Raw genomic sequence first — 20,595 nt, forward strand, 5'->3', positions numbered from 1 at the left:
GAATTTACAGGGCAAAATATTCTCCATGAAAATGAGATATCCTAATGCCATTAAAACTGCATACCAAATATCAATGACTTATCATAAGTGGTTCCCCTTGAATTGACCTGATCTCGAACTTTAACATGTAAATTATAAAAGTTTCAAAGTCAATGAACCATGATTGAGGCCGCGGGGCGATATAATCTCCATGGAAATGCCTTGTTCTAACCCTAATACGACTGAATACCAAATATTATTGATTTACCATTAGTGTAAATATAAAAATAAACATATGTGGTAAGATTGCCAATGAGACAACTATCCACAAGAAACCCAATGACGTAGAATTAAGCAATTATAGGTCACCGTACGGCCTTCATCAGCAATGACCAAAACCCATACCACATAGCAAGCTATAAAGGGCATGAAATGACAAATGTAAAAAAACGAGAATTTATGAACAAAACAATAAACGGAAAACAAATATAATATACAGCAACAAACGACAACTACTGAATAACAAGCCCCTGACTTGGGATTAGCACATACAGAATATGGCGGGGCTAAACATGTTTGCGGGCACCCAACCCTCCCTCACCACTGACAACGACGTAACAGCACAATACAAGAACATGCCATACAAATAAGCAGAAGAGGGCTATTTATCTGACTGTTAATGACGTCTTTACACGAAATCCATTTGATGTTGGATGCTTACTGATTGTTATTTTAGTCTTAGATGCATGCTTTTTTTATTAGTTGTTATTGGCTTTGAACTAGCTGTCAGTAACTGCGAGTACTCTCAGATCTGTACTTAATGTCTTTTTGTGGGGAGTGTATAACACTGTCCCAGGTTAGAGGGAGGGTTTGGCGCCAACAAACTAGTTTAACCCTGCCACATTCTGTATGTTCCTGTCCCAAGTCAGGAGCCTGTAATTCAGTGGTTGTCGTTTGTTGCTGTGTAACATATTTGTTTTTCGTTCATTATTTTGTACATAAGTTAGGCCGTTAATTTTCTCGTTTGAAATGTTCTACATTTGTCATTGTGGGGCCTTTTATAGCTGACTATGCGGTATGGCCTTTGCTCATTGTTGAAGGTCGTACGGTTACCTATAGTTGTTAATTTCTGTGTCATTTGGTCTCTTGTTGAGAGTTGTCTCATTGGCAATCATACCACATCTTCTTATTTTTATATTTACTCATCAGATCTACAGAAAGCACAAAACAACTAACAAAAACATTAAAGACACAAATTACAGACGTGAGAGTACTCGCAGTTACTGAAACCTAGTTCAAAGCCAATGACAAATAATAAAAACATCACGCATTTAAGATTTTAATATTAATCAGTTAACATCAAACATCCAATAGTTTTTGATAGTGTAAAGACGTCATGAACAATCTATTTATCTAAAACCGACCAACTGATTTTTATAGTTCGTTCTTATGTTGTACTGTTACACCACTGTCCAAGGTTAGGGGGAGGGTTGGGATCCCGCTAACATGTTTAACCCCGCCACATTCTGTATGTATGTGCCTGTCCCAAGTCAGGAGCCTGCAATTCAGTGGTTGTCGTTTGTTTATGTGTTACATATTTGTTTTTCGTTTATTTTTTGTACATAAATTAGGCCGTTAGTTTTCTCGTTTGAATAGTTTTACATTGTCATTTTGGGGCCTTTTATAGCTGACTGTGCGGTATGGGCTTTGCTCATTGTTGAAGGCCGTACGGTAACCTATAGTTGTTAATTTCTGTGTCATTTGGTCTCTTGTGGAGAGTTGTCTCATTTGCAATCATACCACATCTTCTTTTTTATAATAACTAATCACAAACTATAACATGTAAACTATGCAAATTCTTCAAATCGATAGACCATGTTTGAGGGAGCGGCGACAAAAAATCTCCATGGATATGAGATGTACCAATGCTGATACAACTTGATACATAATATCATCGACTTACCATTAGCGGTTCCACTAAAACTGACATTAGCACAAACTTAAACAAATTATTGACGTCGCCGCCGTCCTCGCTGACGCTGTAAACAGCAAGTGTAAACGGCGGAGAACATTACAAATGCTTTGAAGTTCGTCGATCGTCGTTCTAGCCAATGAATCTGCCCATAGGCCTAGAAAAAATATCAAAATTTCTGGACCTACATCACAATATACATGTTTATCGACAATTTATGCATTTTCTGTTTGATCTTACTGCCTAATATTTTTCTAAATCATGAAAGAATCTGACACACGAAAATATTTTGACAATTGCGTGGCGTATCAATGCAGCACCGTCACGCGTTCATATTCACCCACGTCAATTTATCTATGAAATGCATACGACTTAATTCATACAACTGAAGAACGATCACAACGTTAACGTAATGTTTCTGTTCACGTTATTTATTTACATTAAACTATTAAACACAAGAGAAACATCAATCGTAACGTCATGTTTTAATTAAGAAATAATTCATGGGGGCTTGAATTTATATTGATTTTACCACGGGTTGGCCCTTTATGCTAAATATTTTACCACGAGCGACAGCGAGGGGTATAATATCGGCATAAAGGGCTAACCCGTGGTAAAATCAGTATAAATTCAAACCCCCATGAATTATTTCTATTCTAATAGGACAAATACGGCAATTCTTTTGGATCGAAGCGCTCTAGGTGAAGGCAAATATTTACCGTTCCCGTTAATAAACGCACTTTTACATTGACGTAAAAGAACGGAGCAAACTGAACTAATGACATGTTTAAACTACAATAACGTATTTAGATAGGTTTGGATGAATTTAAATGATAATTTTACTTATATGTTAAAAAAAATGGCTTAAAACACATTTAATCATCGTTTGTTAACGTTTCCTTGTTGTGATGACTTTTTGTTTCACAATCGTGCATTTTCCCGTAAAATGCTTATATTCTTACGTCATCGTTCAGTGACGTCGAGTAGCTCATTCATTAAAAAAGCATATGACGTGGGAGTATGATAGGAACAGCCAAAACAATATATTTACATTTTACCACGGGTGTGTACTGAAAGCGTTTGAAGAACGTCATATTAGAATATAAAACTAACGTTGGAGTAACATCCATCGTAACGTCATATTTTAATATTAAAATTACGTAAGAGTAACATCCATCGTAACATCATATTTTGAACAGATATATCATGTTATGGAGGGGTATTTGCGAAAAATACCAGTCGAGGGACTGTTAAATTTCCTCAGCCGCTAGGCAAGGGAAATTTGGTCCCAAGACTGGTATTTTTCGCAAATACCCCTCTATAACATGATATATCTGTTTAATTACACCGAATAGATTTTGATTGAAACTCTCTGTACTGGTGAAAGGAAATTTTTTTTTTACTAGTCAGCTGTAACCCATAAACATGTTTATGCATAATTTTGAGGATAAGTAGAGACTATCATAATACCGCGGGAATTATACATGTACTTATACGCGTTAGCGCTGTCTTGATGTAACGTCATATCCTAATGATTTTGGCGGGAAGAAGCCCGCGAGGGTAAAATAGGAATATCCAAAATGGCAAATACCACGGCATAGAGGGGAATTTGAGGCAAATTCACCGGCAGTGGTGAAAAACATTCAAATTCGTTTGAAATGAGTAAAAAAGGTTAGAATATGCGAAAAATAATTATACTGGCTACCAACCAATCAAAATCCAGCATTCTTATATAAGGTGTAATTATAATATAAATCTAACGTTGGAGTAACATCAATCGTAACGTCATATTTTAATATAAAATTAACGTTGGAGCAACATCAATCGTAACGTCATATTTTAATATAAAACTATCGTAAGAGTAACATCCATCGTAACGCCATATTTAAATATAAAACTAACGTTGGAGTAACCTTTCTTATAGCGTTATATATTAACATAAAACTAACATTTTTAAGTAACATTTCTTATAACGTTATCTATGTACATAATGATATACAATTATTGACTTTTGATGAGGTTGATACAATGATTTATCAACTCCAGAGATATGATTTTCACAGAGGCCAACAACCGAGGGTGAATGTCATATTACTGGGATGGATAGATCATTGTATCAACTGATATTAAAAGTCAACAATTGTTTTATTATATTACTTTTTTATTCAATTTCCTTTATTTGCTTAAGCTTTCTAGTTGCTCATTGTTTTGATGCTAACAATATTATCTGCTTTGGCAGTTGCTTTTATAAGTTAAAATATATAATAAAATTACTTAAAAAAAAAACAACACCGAAAAGAAGAAAAAAAAACGAAAATGTGTATGACGTCATAAACCTACGTCATTCGCGTTGCCTTGGAAAAGCTATTTATAGGTACACGTTAGCTGTTCCAAATCTTATATTAATCTCTCGTGATTTTTCCCGCGGTCAATATAACGTTTTATTATAGAAGATGCCCTACTTTTTTAGCCAATGAGAAAATAGAATTTTTATAGTCATATACTGTAATTGTTCTTATTTTCGCGAATTCTGTATTTCAAACAAATTCGCGGGTATTAATTTCCGCGATTTTTTCTCGAAAATAAAATTAAAAAATTGTTTAATAATAATAATTATTGTCTTGTGTGTCAATATAAAATGTATTAAAAGTAAATGCGTAAATAGCCGTTGCGTAAACTGTTAGTAGTAAGATTATCGGTATTACTGAACTAATTTCAATTTTATACATTTGTTTGTCATTCTTCATTTGTAATTCAATATATTAAATCTTTGTGGAAATATAGTAACTTTGGTTATTTGTAAATAATCGTCGTGTATATTTATTTGTGCTTGTTTTAAATTTTCTTAAAACCTAATTATAATTACAATTATCTTCTTTGTTATCAAATGATTACAGTAAAGCTTTCAAAAACATTGTCTGCTACTATACACGCACAATTTTGTAAATCAATCTACAACAACTAAAATATAAAAGTCATATATAGGGTTCAAGGTAATCTTAAGTCATTATTGTTTCTTTGATCTTTAATTGATTTCTACTTGTTACCTGTTGATATTAATCTAGTTTGTTTATTTATCGGATTTACAGAGTTGTAAACATGTCATGTCATCGATGTAAGGTCAAGTTTACATGCATAGATGAACAGTAAGTTTTCAGTTGAAAGGTTGGATTTAAAGGGGCACTAGCTGTCAAATTCATGTTCACCGATTTGACTCAAATTCTCATATTTGATTTATAACAATGTAAAACATTTATCCAAACTAGTAAAAGTCTAAAATAAACAGTTAACAGGACATGATAACACGTAGCTTCGTTTCGTGTGTATTTTAGTCTAGACGCCATCTAGTTAACTATCGAGTTGACCTCAAAAGTCATCCGATGACCATATAAGCGATGTAAACATAAATAAAGATATAAATAGATTAAGCGAACTCGTGCTATTGGATTTTTCTAGGTCTGTTTAATTTCATATTATAGATTAAAAAAATATGTTTATCATCGTTTTTACCTGTATAAGAATGATTTTTTGTGGATCGGAGCAGTCAATCAAATGATTTACCTTTGTTTCACTTTCAATGTTGACATTCTTTTCCTTTAAATAACTATACACATACAATGCGGATTCAATGAGGTTGAATTATTTACTTGCAAGTGAATAATTCATCATCAATGTTTCTTAGCTTATTTTGACAACATTGAACCATACTGGCGGCTAAAAGCGAATAATTATTTCACTATTTCACTTTCATTAATGATTGAACAAAAAAAAAATCATATATAAGGTTTTTTATATATCTCGTAGCTAGTGCCCCTTTAAATTCGCGTGTATTTATTTTCGCGATAATATACCAACCGCGAAATTCGTGAATATAAATACACCGCGAAAACAAGTACAATTACAGCAATTATACAAATTAACGTTTTTCCACAACGTTGTTTAGACGTTGTACTATAGTATAAATTTTAAGTTTTAAGATCGTTCAAATACAAACGTTAATATTGTAACGTCACATTTACATGAATACAACATTTAACTAATATTATTTGAACGTTACACGTAAATGTAACATAAATATAACGTTACCGTGTGTACTTGCTGGAAATAAGCATTATTATATACACATACAGATATTTTTGATTAAAATTGATTTTGAACATGGAGAAATAACAGATCTGAGACGTACATTCAAAACTGTAATTTTTTTTTCTATTTAATTTTTATCGTTATTTTTGTCTACAACATAAAATAAAAACCCAGCTAAAGTTTGAACTATTCTATCCTAGAACAAATTATGACAGTTTTACAGGTGCCTTAGAACATTTTTGGATAGTACTACACTAGGACTGAAAATGGCAGTTCTACCTTAGAACAGTTTTGGACAGTTCTACACTAGACATGATTCTGACAGTTATACCTTAGAACAGTTAGGACAATTCTACACTAGAACTAACATTCACAGTTCTACCTTAGAACAGTTTTGAACAGTACTACACTTGAACTAACGTTTTACCTTAGAACAGTTTTGGACAGTAATACACTGGAAATGATTTTGACAGTTCAACCTTGAAACAGTTTTGATCACTTCTATACTAGAAAAGATTCTGACAGTTTTTCCTAGGAACAGTTTTGGACAGTACTACACTAGAAAAGATTCTACTGACTGCTCTACCTTAGAATGTTTGTGGACAGTACTACACTAAAATGATTCTGACAGTTCTACCTTGGAACAGTTTTGATCCCTTCTATACTAGAAATGATTCTGACCGTTTTTTTATGCCCCCGCCGTAGCGGAGGGGGAATTAAGTTTAACCCTTGTCCGTCTGTACGTCCGTTCGTCCGTCCGTTCGTCCTAAATTGGTTTCCATTCTTTAACTTTAGTTCTTTCAACAAAATGTTATGAAACCTTTCCACAATGCTTATTACCACAAAACACAGATCGAGTTTTTTTTTGGTAATTTTGGTGACATCACTTTTACCGTTCGAGAGTTATGCCCCTTCCAAATGGAAAAATTGCTGAAATATTTGTTTCTGTTCTCTAACGTTGGTTTGCCTCAACCAAATGTTATGAACCTTATGTACAATGCTAATTACCACAAAACACAGATCAAGTTCTAATTTGAGTAGTGACACTTTACAGTTCTTGGGTTATGGCCCTTTATAACGTTATATGCAAGCGGGGGCATCATCTGTGTCCCATGGACACATTCCCTATTTATCTTGGAACGGTTTTGGACAGTACTACACTAAAACGATATTGACAGTTCTACCTTACAACAGTTTTAGACAGTTCTACACTAGACATGATTCTGTTAGTTTTACCTTAAAACAGTTTGGGAAAGTTTTACACTAAAATATTTCGGACAGCTCTGCCTGAGAACAGTTTTGACACCACTACTATAAAAGTTATCCTGCCAGTTCACCTTAGAACAGTTTTGGACAGTTCGAGAGTAGAAATGATAATGCCAGTTCTACCATAGAACAGTTGTGGACAGTACTACACTAGAAATTATCTTGACAGTACTGCATAAGAACAGTCTTAGACAGTTCTACAATAGAAATGATCTTGACAGTTCCATCTTAGAACTGTTTTGGACAGTTTTACTTTAAAAAGGAATCTGACAATTCTACATTATAACAGTTTTGGACAGTACTACATTAGAAATGATCTTGACAGTTCTACCTTAGAACAGTTTTGGACAGTACTACACTAGAAATGATCTTGACAGTTCCATCTAAGAACAGTTTTGGACAATTTTACACGAAAAAGGATTCTGGCAATTCTACACATGTATCAAGAACAGTTTTGATCAGTCCTACACTAAAAATGATTCTGACAGTTCATCATTAGAACAGTTTTGACAGTACTATACTAAAAATGATCCTGACAGTTCTACTATACACTAACAATGATTCTGGTAGTTCTACTTAAGGACAGTTTTGGACATTCTACACTAAAAATATTTCTGACAGTTCTACATTGGAACAGTTTTTGACAGTAATAAACTTAAAATGATCCAGACAATTCTACCTTAAAACAGTTTGGACAGTTCTACCTTAGAACAATTTTGGACGGTTCTTTTCTAGAAATGATTCTGAACGTTCTTCCTTAAAATGGTTTTGGACATTTTTACATTAGAAATGATTATGACAGTTCTACCTTATAACAGTTTTGGACAGAACTGTGCTAAAATGGTCCTACCAGTTCTACCGCAGAACGGTTTTGGACAGTTATACACTAGAAATTATAATGACAGTTCTCCATAGAACATTGTGTTTGACAGTTCTACCTTAGAAGAACAGTGATTAACAATTTTACGCTAGAGATGATTCCGACAGTTTTACGTTAGAATAGTTTTGGACAGTACTACACTACAAATTGTCCTGACATTTCCACACATTTGATAGTTCTACCCTAGAGCAATTTTGGACACCTCTACAGTAGATGAGTTTGATAGTTCTATAAAGAACTGACCTAGACAGTTCTACCAAAAACATTTTTAAACAGTATTACACCGGATCAGATCCTGACAGTTCAACCTTAGAACAGTTTTGGACAGTTGTGAAATTGGAACTGATCTTGACAGTTCTATCTTAGAACAATTTTGGACAGTTTTATACTAGAAATGGTTATGGTACTTCTACCTCAGAACAGTTTCAGACACCTCTACACAAGAAATGATTTTGACCAGTTTACCTAAGAACAATTTTGAACAATTCTTTACTGGAAATGATTCTGACAGTTCTATCCTGTTGCTTAAATGGGAAAAGAAATAATTATATAAATGATAATAATAAAAAAAAATAATTCAAATAAGATAATTTTAAGCAACAACAATAAAATGGACAGACTATCCTACCATTCGGAATGGTCCCTGAAATTTAAAGACGATGCACGACTAATGCATAATCTAGGTCTTTATATATTTCACAGCTCTTTTCACCAAGGCGAATACCCAATTGAAATAAAAAAAAAACTCTTTATTAGAGAAGGTACAAAAGGCCAAGTTGGTATATTTTAATTGTTTACGTCTGTTTTTATAGGCTTTAAGAGTTTATTGAATGTGCATAATTTCGGATTTTATGCATCTTATATACGTGTTTTTACCTAAATGATAGTATGGAGCCTCGAGATATTTGTAAACTTTTAAATTATAGACAAATTTTCACAAAACAGTCGATCGTGGTAGGTGCAAATACAAGTGGATTTCTTTTGTGCATAAGCATAAATTCCGCCGAAAAAAATTCCACATAAAGAAAATAGATTGATCTATATAAAGTATCACTTTGCATCTTTGCCCCTGGCGACAGTTTTTTGGGAAATCCTAAAAATGGGCAATAATTTCATCGAAAAGAGAAGTCGAATACACCTTTTTATATTCAAACGAGTTTGAGTTAACTATTCTGTCATGAACACCTATAAAGCAAAAACATTTTATACATCATCTCGTTTCAGATTCTATTATTTTTATATATTTAGGCTACAGGTTGATATAATAACATTAAAAATTCACAGTACTAAAAATGAAATATATGGGTCAATTGAAATAACTTTAATCATACTTTCCAATGAGTCATGACAACAGAATAGGTGTGTTAGAATAATTTTTTTTTACAAAAAGTAATTGACGACAGACTTTACAAGTGGATCTTAAAATTGCATAACTTCAAAAAAACTTCGTTTTGTGTGTGTGTTATCTAGGGTTATCAGTCTTCAACCACTGAACATTTTTAGTCTGCCCTTCCACGAAATATTTAATTGGATTTTGTTTAAATGTTTTTGAAATTTCGAAAACTCCACATGAAAGTACACTGAATGATGCGCAATAGCTAGTAGATACATTTGTCTTTTAGAATACAACTGGCATATTGGGATTGTAATGATGCTATGTGGATACATTTATCGATTTTCAAGAGCTAAATTGACAGCGCGTCATCCCTACAATGGTTTAAATTTTTTACGATTGTAAAAATTAGATGGTGTAATGGGGAGATAATTTTGACGAAGTGGAATCCTGACTGCACCCATCTCCGGTTGGAACGTCCCTTTCATGTGTACAGTCATTGTTACGGGTACATAGTAACAGAGTGGTCATTCAGTACATTCGTAACTCGCTATTTTCTCCACATTATTCCTGACAAACATAAATTGTAAGATGGATAAGAAGTTAAAGGGTTTTACACGATAAATAAAATTAAAGAAGTATAAAGGTAAAAAAAAGAGTAAAATATCACCTCAAATTATAGAGGATTTCTTATCTTTTTCGGTAATAAATGTGAATATGGTTATGCTTAATTTTATTTTCGTTTAGTACACTCACATTTACTTTTCGTGTATGTTCTATTAACATGTTATTAATTTTAATCGAATCGTGATATTGAAATTTGAAAAGGTGAATATATGTATCTTCAAACATCTTTATCTATCGATCTATAATTTAAACTGACGGTTTAATGTTCACTATGATAAAAATATCCCTTTCCATGCGTTGATAATAACATTTAGATTTATATTTAGTTAGATTAAACCTTGACATATTTTGATAAAATGTGTAATTAACATCTTAACCAAATATTGCAGCTGATAATATTTTTCTTGTATTGGTTATCGTAGAACAACAATCAGTACTATGCTCAAGTTTCATATTTCATTGAAAAATATAAGCAGAGATAGTAAATAAGAATTCAAAGATTTGTCAAAATAAGAGGAAAAGTACCGATCATAAGTCGAATAGAAAGAACAACACCATATCCAACAGAAAAAACGATAAAAAGACATACAATAGTCCAGAATACAAAAAAGTTGAGAATCTCGCTACCAATCAAACACCGGGGATGGAAAGCATTTCCTGCTTCAATAATGGTACCCGTTGTGTACTCCAACTGCTATTGATATACATACAATAGCTGTAAAGAAATGTGATATGCACTGATTTGCATTGTCAGGTTAAGAAGATATGATACCAACACTAGTAAATGAATTTTAGTCTTGAACAGTCATTTTGATCTTAACATCATCTGAAATTAGTCTGAACAATAATGTATTAAGTCATGTTCAGCCCTTTTGTCAATTTTCAGACTTACCTACAGTGATCAATTCAGTACTGTTGAGACAAGTTGCATGCAGTTAATTCAATACCGTTCAGTAGCTTTTCAGACAATTCAGTATGTTGCTTTTGTGTACAGGTAAATAACAACTACATAGACTGAACATATCTAAATTGACTGCAAGCGAATTGTCTGAACAGTTCTTAAATTACCGCAATGAATATGTCTGACAATTGAATGAAAGACTGAAAATGACGTAATGATTATTTGATCAGTCTTTTAAGAGCTGTTGAGATCAAAATGTCTGATTCAGATCAGTTTACAAATGCAATCAACAGCTGTGTTTGTTAAAAAAAGAACAGAAAAATCAAAGGACAATTGCAAGATCGTGGAAGGAAATTAGCCGAAGTTTCCTGATCGATATCTCTCATCGTAACATAAGCATTTAATAGTTAACCTTAGACTGCCTAGAAGAAACATAGATAAATCGGAATCAAATAAGATGTATCCAAAGAGAAAGCATATCCTGTTCACCATGTGACAAATTCATATTAAGGAGGGGTCAACTCGGTAGTTGGACACATTAAGCATTCGAAACATGTTCACAATAACTTCTTAGCAGTTAAATTAATCAATATTTGACCATTTGTTGATAGCGATAATCCAGTTTTCGGCAATATTGTTTCATATGAATATATCCCTGACGGAAAAATTTAATTATCTTTAATGAAATGTTCTTGTTTTTAAAAACATGAAATGTCCATTCTGTGCATTAACAGTTCGAAAAGCTATTGTATATATGCATCATAATTTGTGATTATATATAAACGTATATATATAATAACTCCGAGAAAAAAAAATCCATTTTATGAAAGTTAAAATCACCGTGTGTATCACATTGCTCTGTTTTCATCCATCCTCTGTTATCTATATGTGAAAATCTATGTTTAACCTATAGGTGAAAAGCTATGTTTAACCTATTGGTGAAAAGCTATGTTTAACCTAAAGGTGAAAAGCTATGTTTAACCTATAGATGGAAAGCTATGTTAAACATCGTTTAAGATAGAGATGTTATAAACTTTCTAAAAAAAGGATCAAGATATCGTCCTTATTCACAAATGAAATTGAAAGACTATTGTTAGGTAATGAAAAAGCTCTTATATTCTATTGCAACGAATGGTGTAGGCGGGGGAAATCTGACTAGTAAAAATTCATAAAAGGGTTAGTAGTACCTCAATTTCAAGGAAAACAAGTTCTTGCGAAGGGATGAGTTTGTGTTTCCAGCCGACAAAGCAGCCAACAACGCGGTGGTGGTATGACTTAAATACTACACGGAAGTTTTTAAGAATTAAATTGTATATTATTTGTTTTACAATCAAGGTTGTACGCTCCACATAAATTCAAAGAGTAAACAATCATTTAACTGCCATATTTTAGCTTAAGGTCTCTTCTGAACATTGTAACGTCTCTGGAATGTATTGTCTATCCTTACCATACACAAAGCCACCAAATATAGTTTTATCGCAGCTTCTTGTAAGTGTTCTTCTTCTAATCTTTCGGTCCTGTTAACGTGTTCCTTACTTTAAATACATCTAATGTTAAGGATGGTCGCTGCTCTGTTTCAAAATAACAAGCTTTTTAAAAGACGTATAAATCCATAGTATATGAATAACGGAACTAAAAAAGCAGAAAAAATTTTGAAGGTAGATGTCCTTTTATTTGAGTTATAAGCCATACAACATTTGGCGGGAAATTATTTTCTCTAGAGTTTTCATTTATCTAACATTGTCACCTTTTTCCATTCATTCAAAACGAAAACATAACAAGGATTTTATAATATTTAAAAAATTTGCTTTATAACCTATATGTAATAAAATCATGGAAAGAAAAGTAGGTGTTAGCCGACAAATGTTTTTTGGCACTACATCAATAAAACCGTAGGATTTCGAATATCTGACAAAAAGTCAAAAACAAGAGCAGCGAACATCCTTTACAGCAATAATTGTCCATTTTTAGATTTGGATATTTCAGTAAAAGACGGGTAAATATTTACGACTTAAGAGAAGATTTTGATTCCCTATTGATAATTCCTATGTTTGGTTGATAATGTTCCTTGGCCCTTTCTTACTTACTCTTTTGCTATGCCGTTTTAGATGTCAATAAACTTAATCGATATCTAACCATTAAATTACTAAGTCAGATAGTTCATTACCTTAATTTACTGAAAACTTCCACTAAATTCGTTCATAGATACAAACATTTGGTTTTGAAGTTTGACGGTGCCTGTAGAACACGAAGAAATGAAAAAGGGATATCCAATCCTAGTATTTCCGGTAATGGTGTTTGTTAAGCACGTAAATTTAAATACGACCCATGCAAACTTGTTGATCCTGTGAATACACCTAATTCTTAAAGGATACCATATTAATAAAGTAGTAAAATCATTGAAAACGGTTTTAATCGGTACTAACATTGATTTTGATAAATTGAAAAAAAATATGTATAGCTATTCATTTATGTGCTCTTGTCATTTATGTCGATGTTATGTACCTATATTTTGGCATTGGACAAGATCATGCTTTTCTCAGACTAATTATGACGTCTTCATACTTATTCCGTTGGATGTGAAATGATTGAAACTTTCGTGTTGGAGAAAATGATTTTTTTATTAGTTGTGATTGGCTTATAAACAAGCTTCCAGTAACTATGAGTACTCCTTGATCGGTTATTTTTATCTTTTGTCTTATGTTAGTTGTTTAATGTGCCTCATGCTGATCTGATGAGTCAAACCATTTCCAACTGAATTTTTCAGTTTGTTCATATGTTGTACTGTTATACCATTGTCCAGGGTTAGCGAAGGGTTGAACGCCCACAAAGGTGTTTTACCCGCCACATTCTTTATGTGCCTGTCCCAAGTTAGGAGCCTGTAAATCAATAGTCGTCGTTGGTTGCTGTATATGTCTATTGAAGGCCGTAGGTTGATCTTAAATTGCTTAAATCGACTTTTTTTGTCTAATTGGCAAGCATACGACATCTCCTTTTTTATATCACATACTTACACTTTAGACTAACGTAAGTTATGTTCATTTTCTGTAATATTTCAGTCTGTGGATGTTTGAAAGTGTTGCTGACTTTCTTTTGAAATAAATATCAGGAGGAATAGAAGGGAAAAAGTGAAATCTTAAAACGGTGTCTGAAAAAAAAGTTTCATCTTTGATGAGTATTTTACACGATTTGAAGTTTTTCATTGAACTGTTCATTTTTTAGCTCACATAGCTCGAATGCCAAGCTTTTCTCATCACGTGGCGTCCGTCGTCTGTCGTCCGTCGTCGTCTGTTAATTTTTACAAAAATCTTCTACTCTGAAACTACTTGGCCAAATTTAACCAAACTTGGCCAACATCATCATTGGGGTATCTAGTTTAAAAAATGTGTCCAATGGTCCCGCTTGCCAACCAAGATGGCCGACATGATTAAAAATAGATCATAGGGGTAAAATGCAAGTTTTGTCTTTTATTTTTAAAACCGTTATGAATAGAGAAAATCTGACTGGAGCAAAAATGTTATAATAGATAAAGAGAAACTTTAAATTGCAAAAATGATCAGCAAGACAAGTTCTACAAATTAGTCTAATGGTCGAAATGGTCAGTCGACTCCTTGTTTACCCTTTGATGACGATTTTACTTTTTTTGGGGGGTTTTTGCTTTATATTTAAAAAGTTATAATAGATAGATAGAAACTCAAATAAGCAAAAATAATCAGCAAGACAAGATCTACTATTGAGACATCATAAAGGAAATCGTCCGCCGACTCCGTATTGGGGTTATTGCACTTTAATGACGATTTTCAATTGTCTTTCAACCTTTACAACAATCTTCTCCTCTGAAACTACTGGGCCAAATTTGATCAAACTTGGCCACAATCATCATTTGGGTATAAAGTTTTAAAAATGTGTCTGATGACCTAGAACTCTACCAATTGTGCATATGCGCCAAAACTGTCAGATGACTTCTTATAGGAGTTATTTTATATGAAAAAATTATAATAGATTGACACGTTAAATCACAAAAATGATCAGCAAGTCATGATCTACTAACAAATAAAATTTTGCTGATATAGTTAGAAGACTGTCACTCTTTTTAGGAGTGATTGCCCTTAAATGAGAATTTTTCTTACCCTCTTTTGTGTTTTGAGCAAAAACTAAAGAAGATAGAGCGAAACTAAACAGAATAAATGATCAGCAATACAAGATCAACAAAACAGAGATTTTTGTCATGAATTCTATTCTCATCTACAATGTTGGATGATCAATGTGAGCGACACAGGCTCTGAAGAGCCTATAGTGTTCTATTCCAACATTGATTCTAGATTTAAAAATAATCAAACCATGTCACAATAATACAAAATTGCATTAGCTCCTTTTGGCACACAACTTTCTGGTTTTTATTTATTCCTCTTCCACTTCGTATTTGATTTGGTCTACCAACTGTTTTGATTTGAGCGTAATTGGCGAGTCTTATTCAGACGAAACACATGTACCAAAATATATACGTGTAGTACTAATTGATTAATGACAGATAGTGATAGTTGTTATCGGTAGTAAAGGAGAATTGAGACAAACACATTAATGTTTTCCAAGTATCTTGTGTTTAATTGCTATGTTGGATGATTTATTACCTGTACTACAATACCCTAGCTTGTTGGACAAGAAGTCAATACTCTGTCTTCTGCAGATAAGATAGAAAAGAAAAGATTTTGACATAGTCCAAAGGTACCTAAATAGTCAAACTGACGAAACGAGATTTAGCAAACACAGATCGATATTGTTTAATGCAGTGTCCACTGAAAAGTTATACATTCGAGGAACTGTAATTTCGAATTGAATGATAACCTTAAGTTTTAATTTAATCATTGTTTCTCGAATCATTATGAATTCATTATGCATCGGTTTTTAATCATTGGTCGTAATTATCCTTGGTTCTGTCAACACCGACTTTCCTGCAATTCGCATGTTCATTGTGAAAATCTAATGTCTTTGCATTTTTTTCTTTCATTGTAAATTGATTCTGAAAAAAACTTTCTTCATTATTATTCAAAAGCTCTGTTAGAGTACGAACAATCTAAACCCCTCTCCTCGTGCGATAGAATAAAGCATTGACTTATTATCAATTTACATATGTCAAGTGATCGTTACTCTTAACTAGCCATCAGATTAAACGAATAAGCCGATTGTTATTTAAAAAAGAGTCTATTGTAGATACAAATTTATTCTTCCCGGAAGGGAAAAAAATATACTTTGTAGTTTAAACTTGATTCTAAAAAACAGTTCTCTGAATCTTACATCATCAAGCAGCTTGAATTTTGTTATGACATTGACATTCATATGGGAACGATCTTTAGTTTCTTCTCGTCGATGTGTTCCTAAATTCCTCTTGCTCATTCCTTTGTTTTTTTATGTTGTTTTATGTGGATTGTTGTTTGTCTATTCGTCGTTTTTTTCATTTTTTGCCATGGCATTGAAAGTTTGTCGACTTATGAATTTGCATACCCCTTTGGTATCTTTGATCTCTTATATTAAAAAAATGCCATACAAGCGCGTCTACAAAAATAAATAAATAAAAAAAAAAAAAAATACAACTGTCTTTTAACTTAACGTTCTGCTATACAACTATATCCTTTTAGTAAATAAACTCATCATATATATCAGAATTAAAATTTTGTACGCCAGACACGCGTTTCGTCTACAAAAGACTCGTTAGTGACGCTCGAATAAAAAGAAATTTAAAAAGGGCAAATAAAGTACGAAGTTGAAGGGCATTGCAGATCCAAAGTTTCGAAAGGTTTTTCCGTTTCTATGTATGTTGGCGTTTGTTTTTGTTGCAGTTTCGGTGTTTCTGTTGTTCCGTTGTTTTCCTCTTATAGTTGATGTGTTTCCCTCGGTTTAGGTTTGTGACCCGGGTTTGTTTTCGCTTAATCGATTTCTGACTATTGAACAGCGGTATACTACTGTTGCCTTTATTTGCCAAATACAGCTAAGTTAATCTATTCCTGGGGTAGATAATCATTACTATTTCGAAAAATCAAAGTTAATTTATAATTATGACTATATCAATGACAATTTGTGTCAACACAGAATTGCTGAATATTGGGTTGGTGATATTCTCGGGGAGGAAACCTCCACTTGCAGTGACATTGACGCAGTTGTTGTAACTATTCAAAGATTGATGTCTAACTTGACCGTATACATCCACATGAACTTAACGTAATGTATACTACAGATCAAGTTAATTTTGATCATATCATTACTTTCATCTAGAAATTGACAATGAGGATCGGTAGAGATCTCAACATTACGACCTGAAATTTAACTGCAATAGTCTTATTGTATGCTTTCTATCTTAATGTAGCAACATTCCAGTAGTACCTGCTTATTTATGGAGTATATATACGCAAGTTGGAATGGTATATCATAATCGCGTTTAGGATAATGATTTCCTCATTCAAAATGATCAAAAGTATTCTATTTATCATATCCTTTCATATCATGTCCTCCTGTCGTTATTTTTGGCATTCCTGAATGACAATTATTACCGGATTTTAAAATGTTCTGAACAAAACTGCAAGAGTTACATGAAATGTTTATCCTTTCAAACCAAGGAGCACCGGGTTGGGTAAGGATACTTGTTGTTAAGACAGTTTTCAATATTGTGTTGTATTGACCGTCGTCGTGTCATTTTTTTCCTGTTTCTAATGATGTTATCCGCCTTATACGACTTCACGTAAAGTCGCCTATCTTTGTTGTCTCAACAACTTATTTTTGTGAAAATATCTTTCACTTTCATTTATCTGTGCAAAAAATCCTTTTAATAATTTCAACATTTTCTAAATCATTACCCCCCCCCCCCCCCCCCCCCCCCGGAATCATTTCTTACACAGGGCGTTATATCACATCTGTAAAGGACTGTTTTCTTTAGAGCAAAGCTGTTAAATATTATGATGCTCTGATCTGTTGTACTTAAATCAATTTGTTGACTACTCTGTGTACTTGAAATCAAAATACTTAAACAAAGATAACTGTTGTTTCATGTTGCAGCAAAGTAGACCACCTGTATGTAATTAAACAAGCTATTTGATTCCTTATACCTGTACACGATTTTAATGAAATAAATAGTTTTTTAATACTTTGTACCTCATTGAGTGAGTTTTTAGTAAAATCAAAGTGCAGTCTCAAGGTACCCGAATAATTCTGTTCCAAAACAGATATGTTTTTTTACAATAATCACAAAACATGAATAATCAGTTGATGATTTAAAAGTAAAGACTTTATGTACCATCGCAAAACTACTCGCCCTTTATTTCGAAAAATTATTTTATACCATAAATGTCGGAAAAAATGTACCGATCTGTTAATTCCTATGATATCACAACGTGTTCATTGTCGATCCACCAAACAGATCTATAGATTTAGCAAACGTATGCATAGATTAACCCAGGAGGTTCCAAGTTCTTCAGATCTTTACAAGTTTATGATTTGTCCTTAAATAGGTATTTTTAAATGAACTTAACGATTGACTTCATGCGTGCAAAAGGATGAAGTTCTTAACCTGTACATTTTGAAAACAAAGCAACGATTGTCAACCATTTTTTCAGCATATACATGTTGAATTGCGTTAAACTAATATAAATATAATCGACATTATAGTTAGATACTACTAATTTCCCATACAATATTTTTTTATGCCCCCGCCGTAGCGGTGGGGGCATTAAGTTTTACCCTTGTCCGTCTGTACGTAGGTACGTACGTCCCAAAATTGTTTTCCATTCTCTAACTTGAGTTTGCCTCAACTAAATGTTATGAAACTTATACACAATGCTTATTATCACAAGACACAGATCAAGTTTGAATTTTGGTGGCGTCACTTTAACCGTTCTAGAGTTATGCCCCTTTATAAATGGAAAAATTGCAAATTTTTTAGTTTCCGTTCTCTAACTTAAGTTTGCCTCAACCAAATATTATGAAACTTATACACAATGCTTATTACCACAAAACACAGATCAAGTTTGACTTTTGGTGGCGTCACTTTAACTGTTCTAGAGTTATACCCCTTTATAAATGGAAAAATTTCAAATTTTTAGTTTCCGTTCTCTAACTTAAGTTTGCCTCAACCAAATGTTATGAAACTTATACACAATGCTTATTACCACAAAACACATATCAAGTTTTAATTTTGGTGGCGTCACTTTAATCGTTCTAGGGTTATGCCCCTTTATAAACATAAAAATTGCTGAATTTTTCGTTTCCGTTCTCTTACTTCAGTTTGTCTCAACAAAATGTTATAAAACTTATACACAACCGTTCTAGAGTTATGCATGTTTACAAATAGAAAAATTGCTGAATTTTTAGTTTCTGTTCTCGACTTAAGTTAGCCTCAACCAAATGTTATGAGATTTACACACAATGCTTATTACCACAAAACTCAGATCAAGTTTAAATTTTGGTGGCGTCACTTTAACTGTTCTAGGGTTATGCCCCTTTATAAATGGAAAAATTGCAAAATTTTTATTTTCTTCCAAAATAAAGTAATTTTTAAAATTAGAGTTATCTTCCTTTGTCCATGATTATAGTTGAATCAACTACAATCAATGCTTTATACAATGCAATGTTTAATTTTGACTTCAACTGATAAAACACAGATCAAGTTGAATTTGGGTAGTATCACTTTAACCATTATTGAGTTATGCCCCTTTATAAATTGAAAGATTGCAAAATTTTTAGTTTCCATTCTGTAACTTAAGTTTGCCCCAACCAAACACTTTGAAACCTATACACAATATTCATTACTACAAAACTAAGATCAAATACAAATTTTTTGTTTCCGTTTTCTAACTTTAGTTTGCCTCAACCAAATGTTATGAAACTTATACATAATGCTTATTACTACATAATACAGATTAAGTACGAGATTTGGTGGCGACACTTTTACCATTCTTGAGTTATGTCCCTTTATAAACATAAAAAATGCCGAATTTTTCGTTTCCGTTCTCTAACTTTAGTTTGTCTCAACCAAATGTTATAAAACTTATACACAACCGTTCTAGAGTTATGCGTGTTTATAAATAGAAAAATTGCTGCAATTTTAGTTTCTATTCTCGACTTAAGTTAGCCTCAACCAAATGCTATGAGACTTACACACAATGCTTTTTACCACAAAACTCAGATCAAGCTCAAATTTGGGTAGCGTCACTTTAACCGTTCTTCAGTTATGTCCCTTTATAACTATATGATATGCAAGCGGGGGCATCATCTGTGTCCACATGTGGACACTTTCCACATTTATTATTTCATATGAAATGAGGAAATTGTAACAGACGCAATTGGTAGATAGCAATCAAACATTGAATATTATTAGCTATCAACATGATCAAAATTCATCATTTTCTACAATGTATAGATATAAGAAGATGTGGTATGAGTGCCAATGAGACAACTCTCCATCCAAGTCAAAATTTATAAAAGTAAACCATTATAGGTCACAGTACGGTCTTCAACACGGAGCCTTGGCTCACACCGAAGAGTAAGCTATAAAGGGCCCCAAA

At 32.9% G+C, this 20,595-nt stretch overlaps 1 long non-coding RNA gene across 1 annotated transcript in view; it reads left to right on the forward strand.

Annotated features, from left to right (window-relative positions):
- LOC127711836 (uncharacterized) overlaps positions 1-20,595 on the forward strand; it is a 71,912-nt gene that overhangs the window by 14,603 nt on the left and 36,714 nt on the right. The gene's annotated exons all lie outside the window — the stretch shown is intronic.

Source organism: Mytilus californianus, unplaced genomic scaffold (assembly GCF_021869535.1).
Source record: "Mytilus californianus isolate M0D057914Y unplaced genomic scaffold, xbMytCali1.0.p SCAF_8, whole genome shotgun sequence".
Lineage (NCBI taxonomy): Eukaryota > Metazoa > Mollusca > Bivalvia > Mytilida > Mytilidae > Mytilus > Mytilus californianus.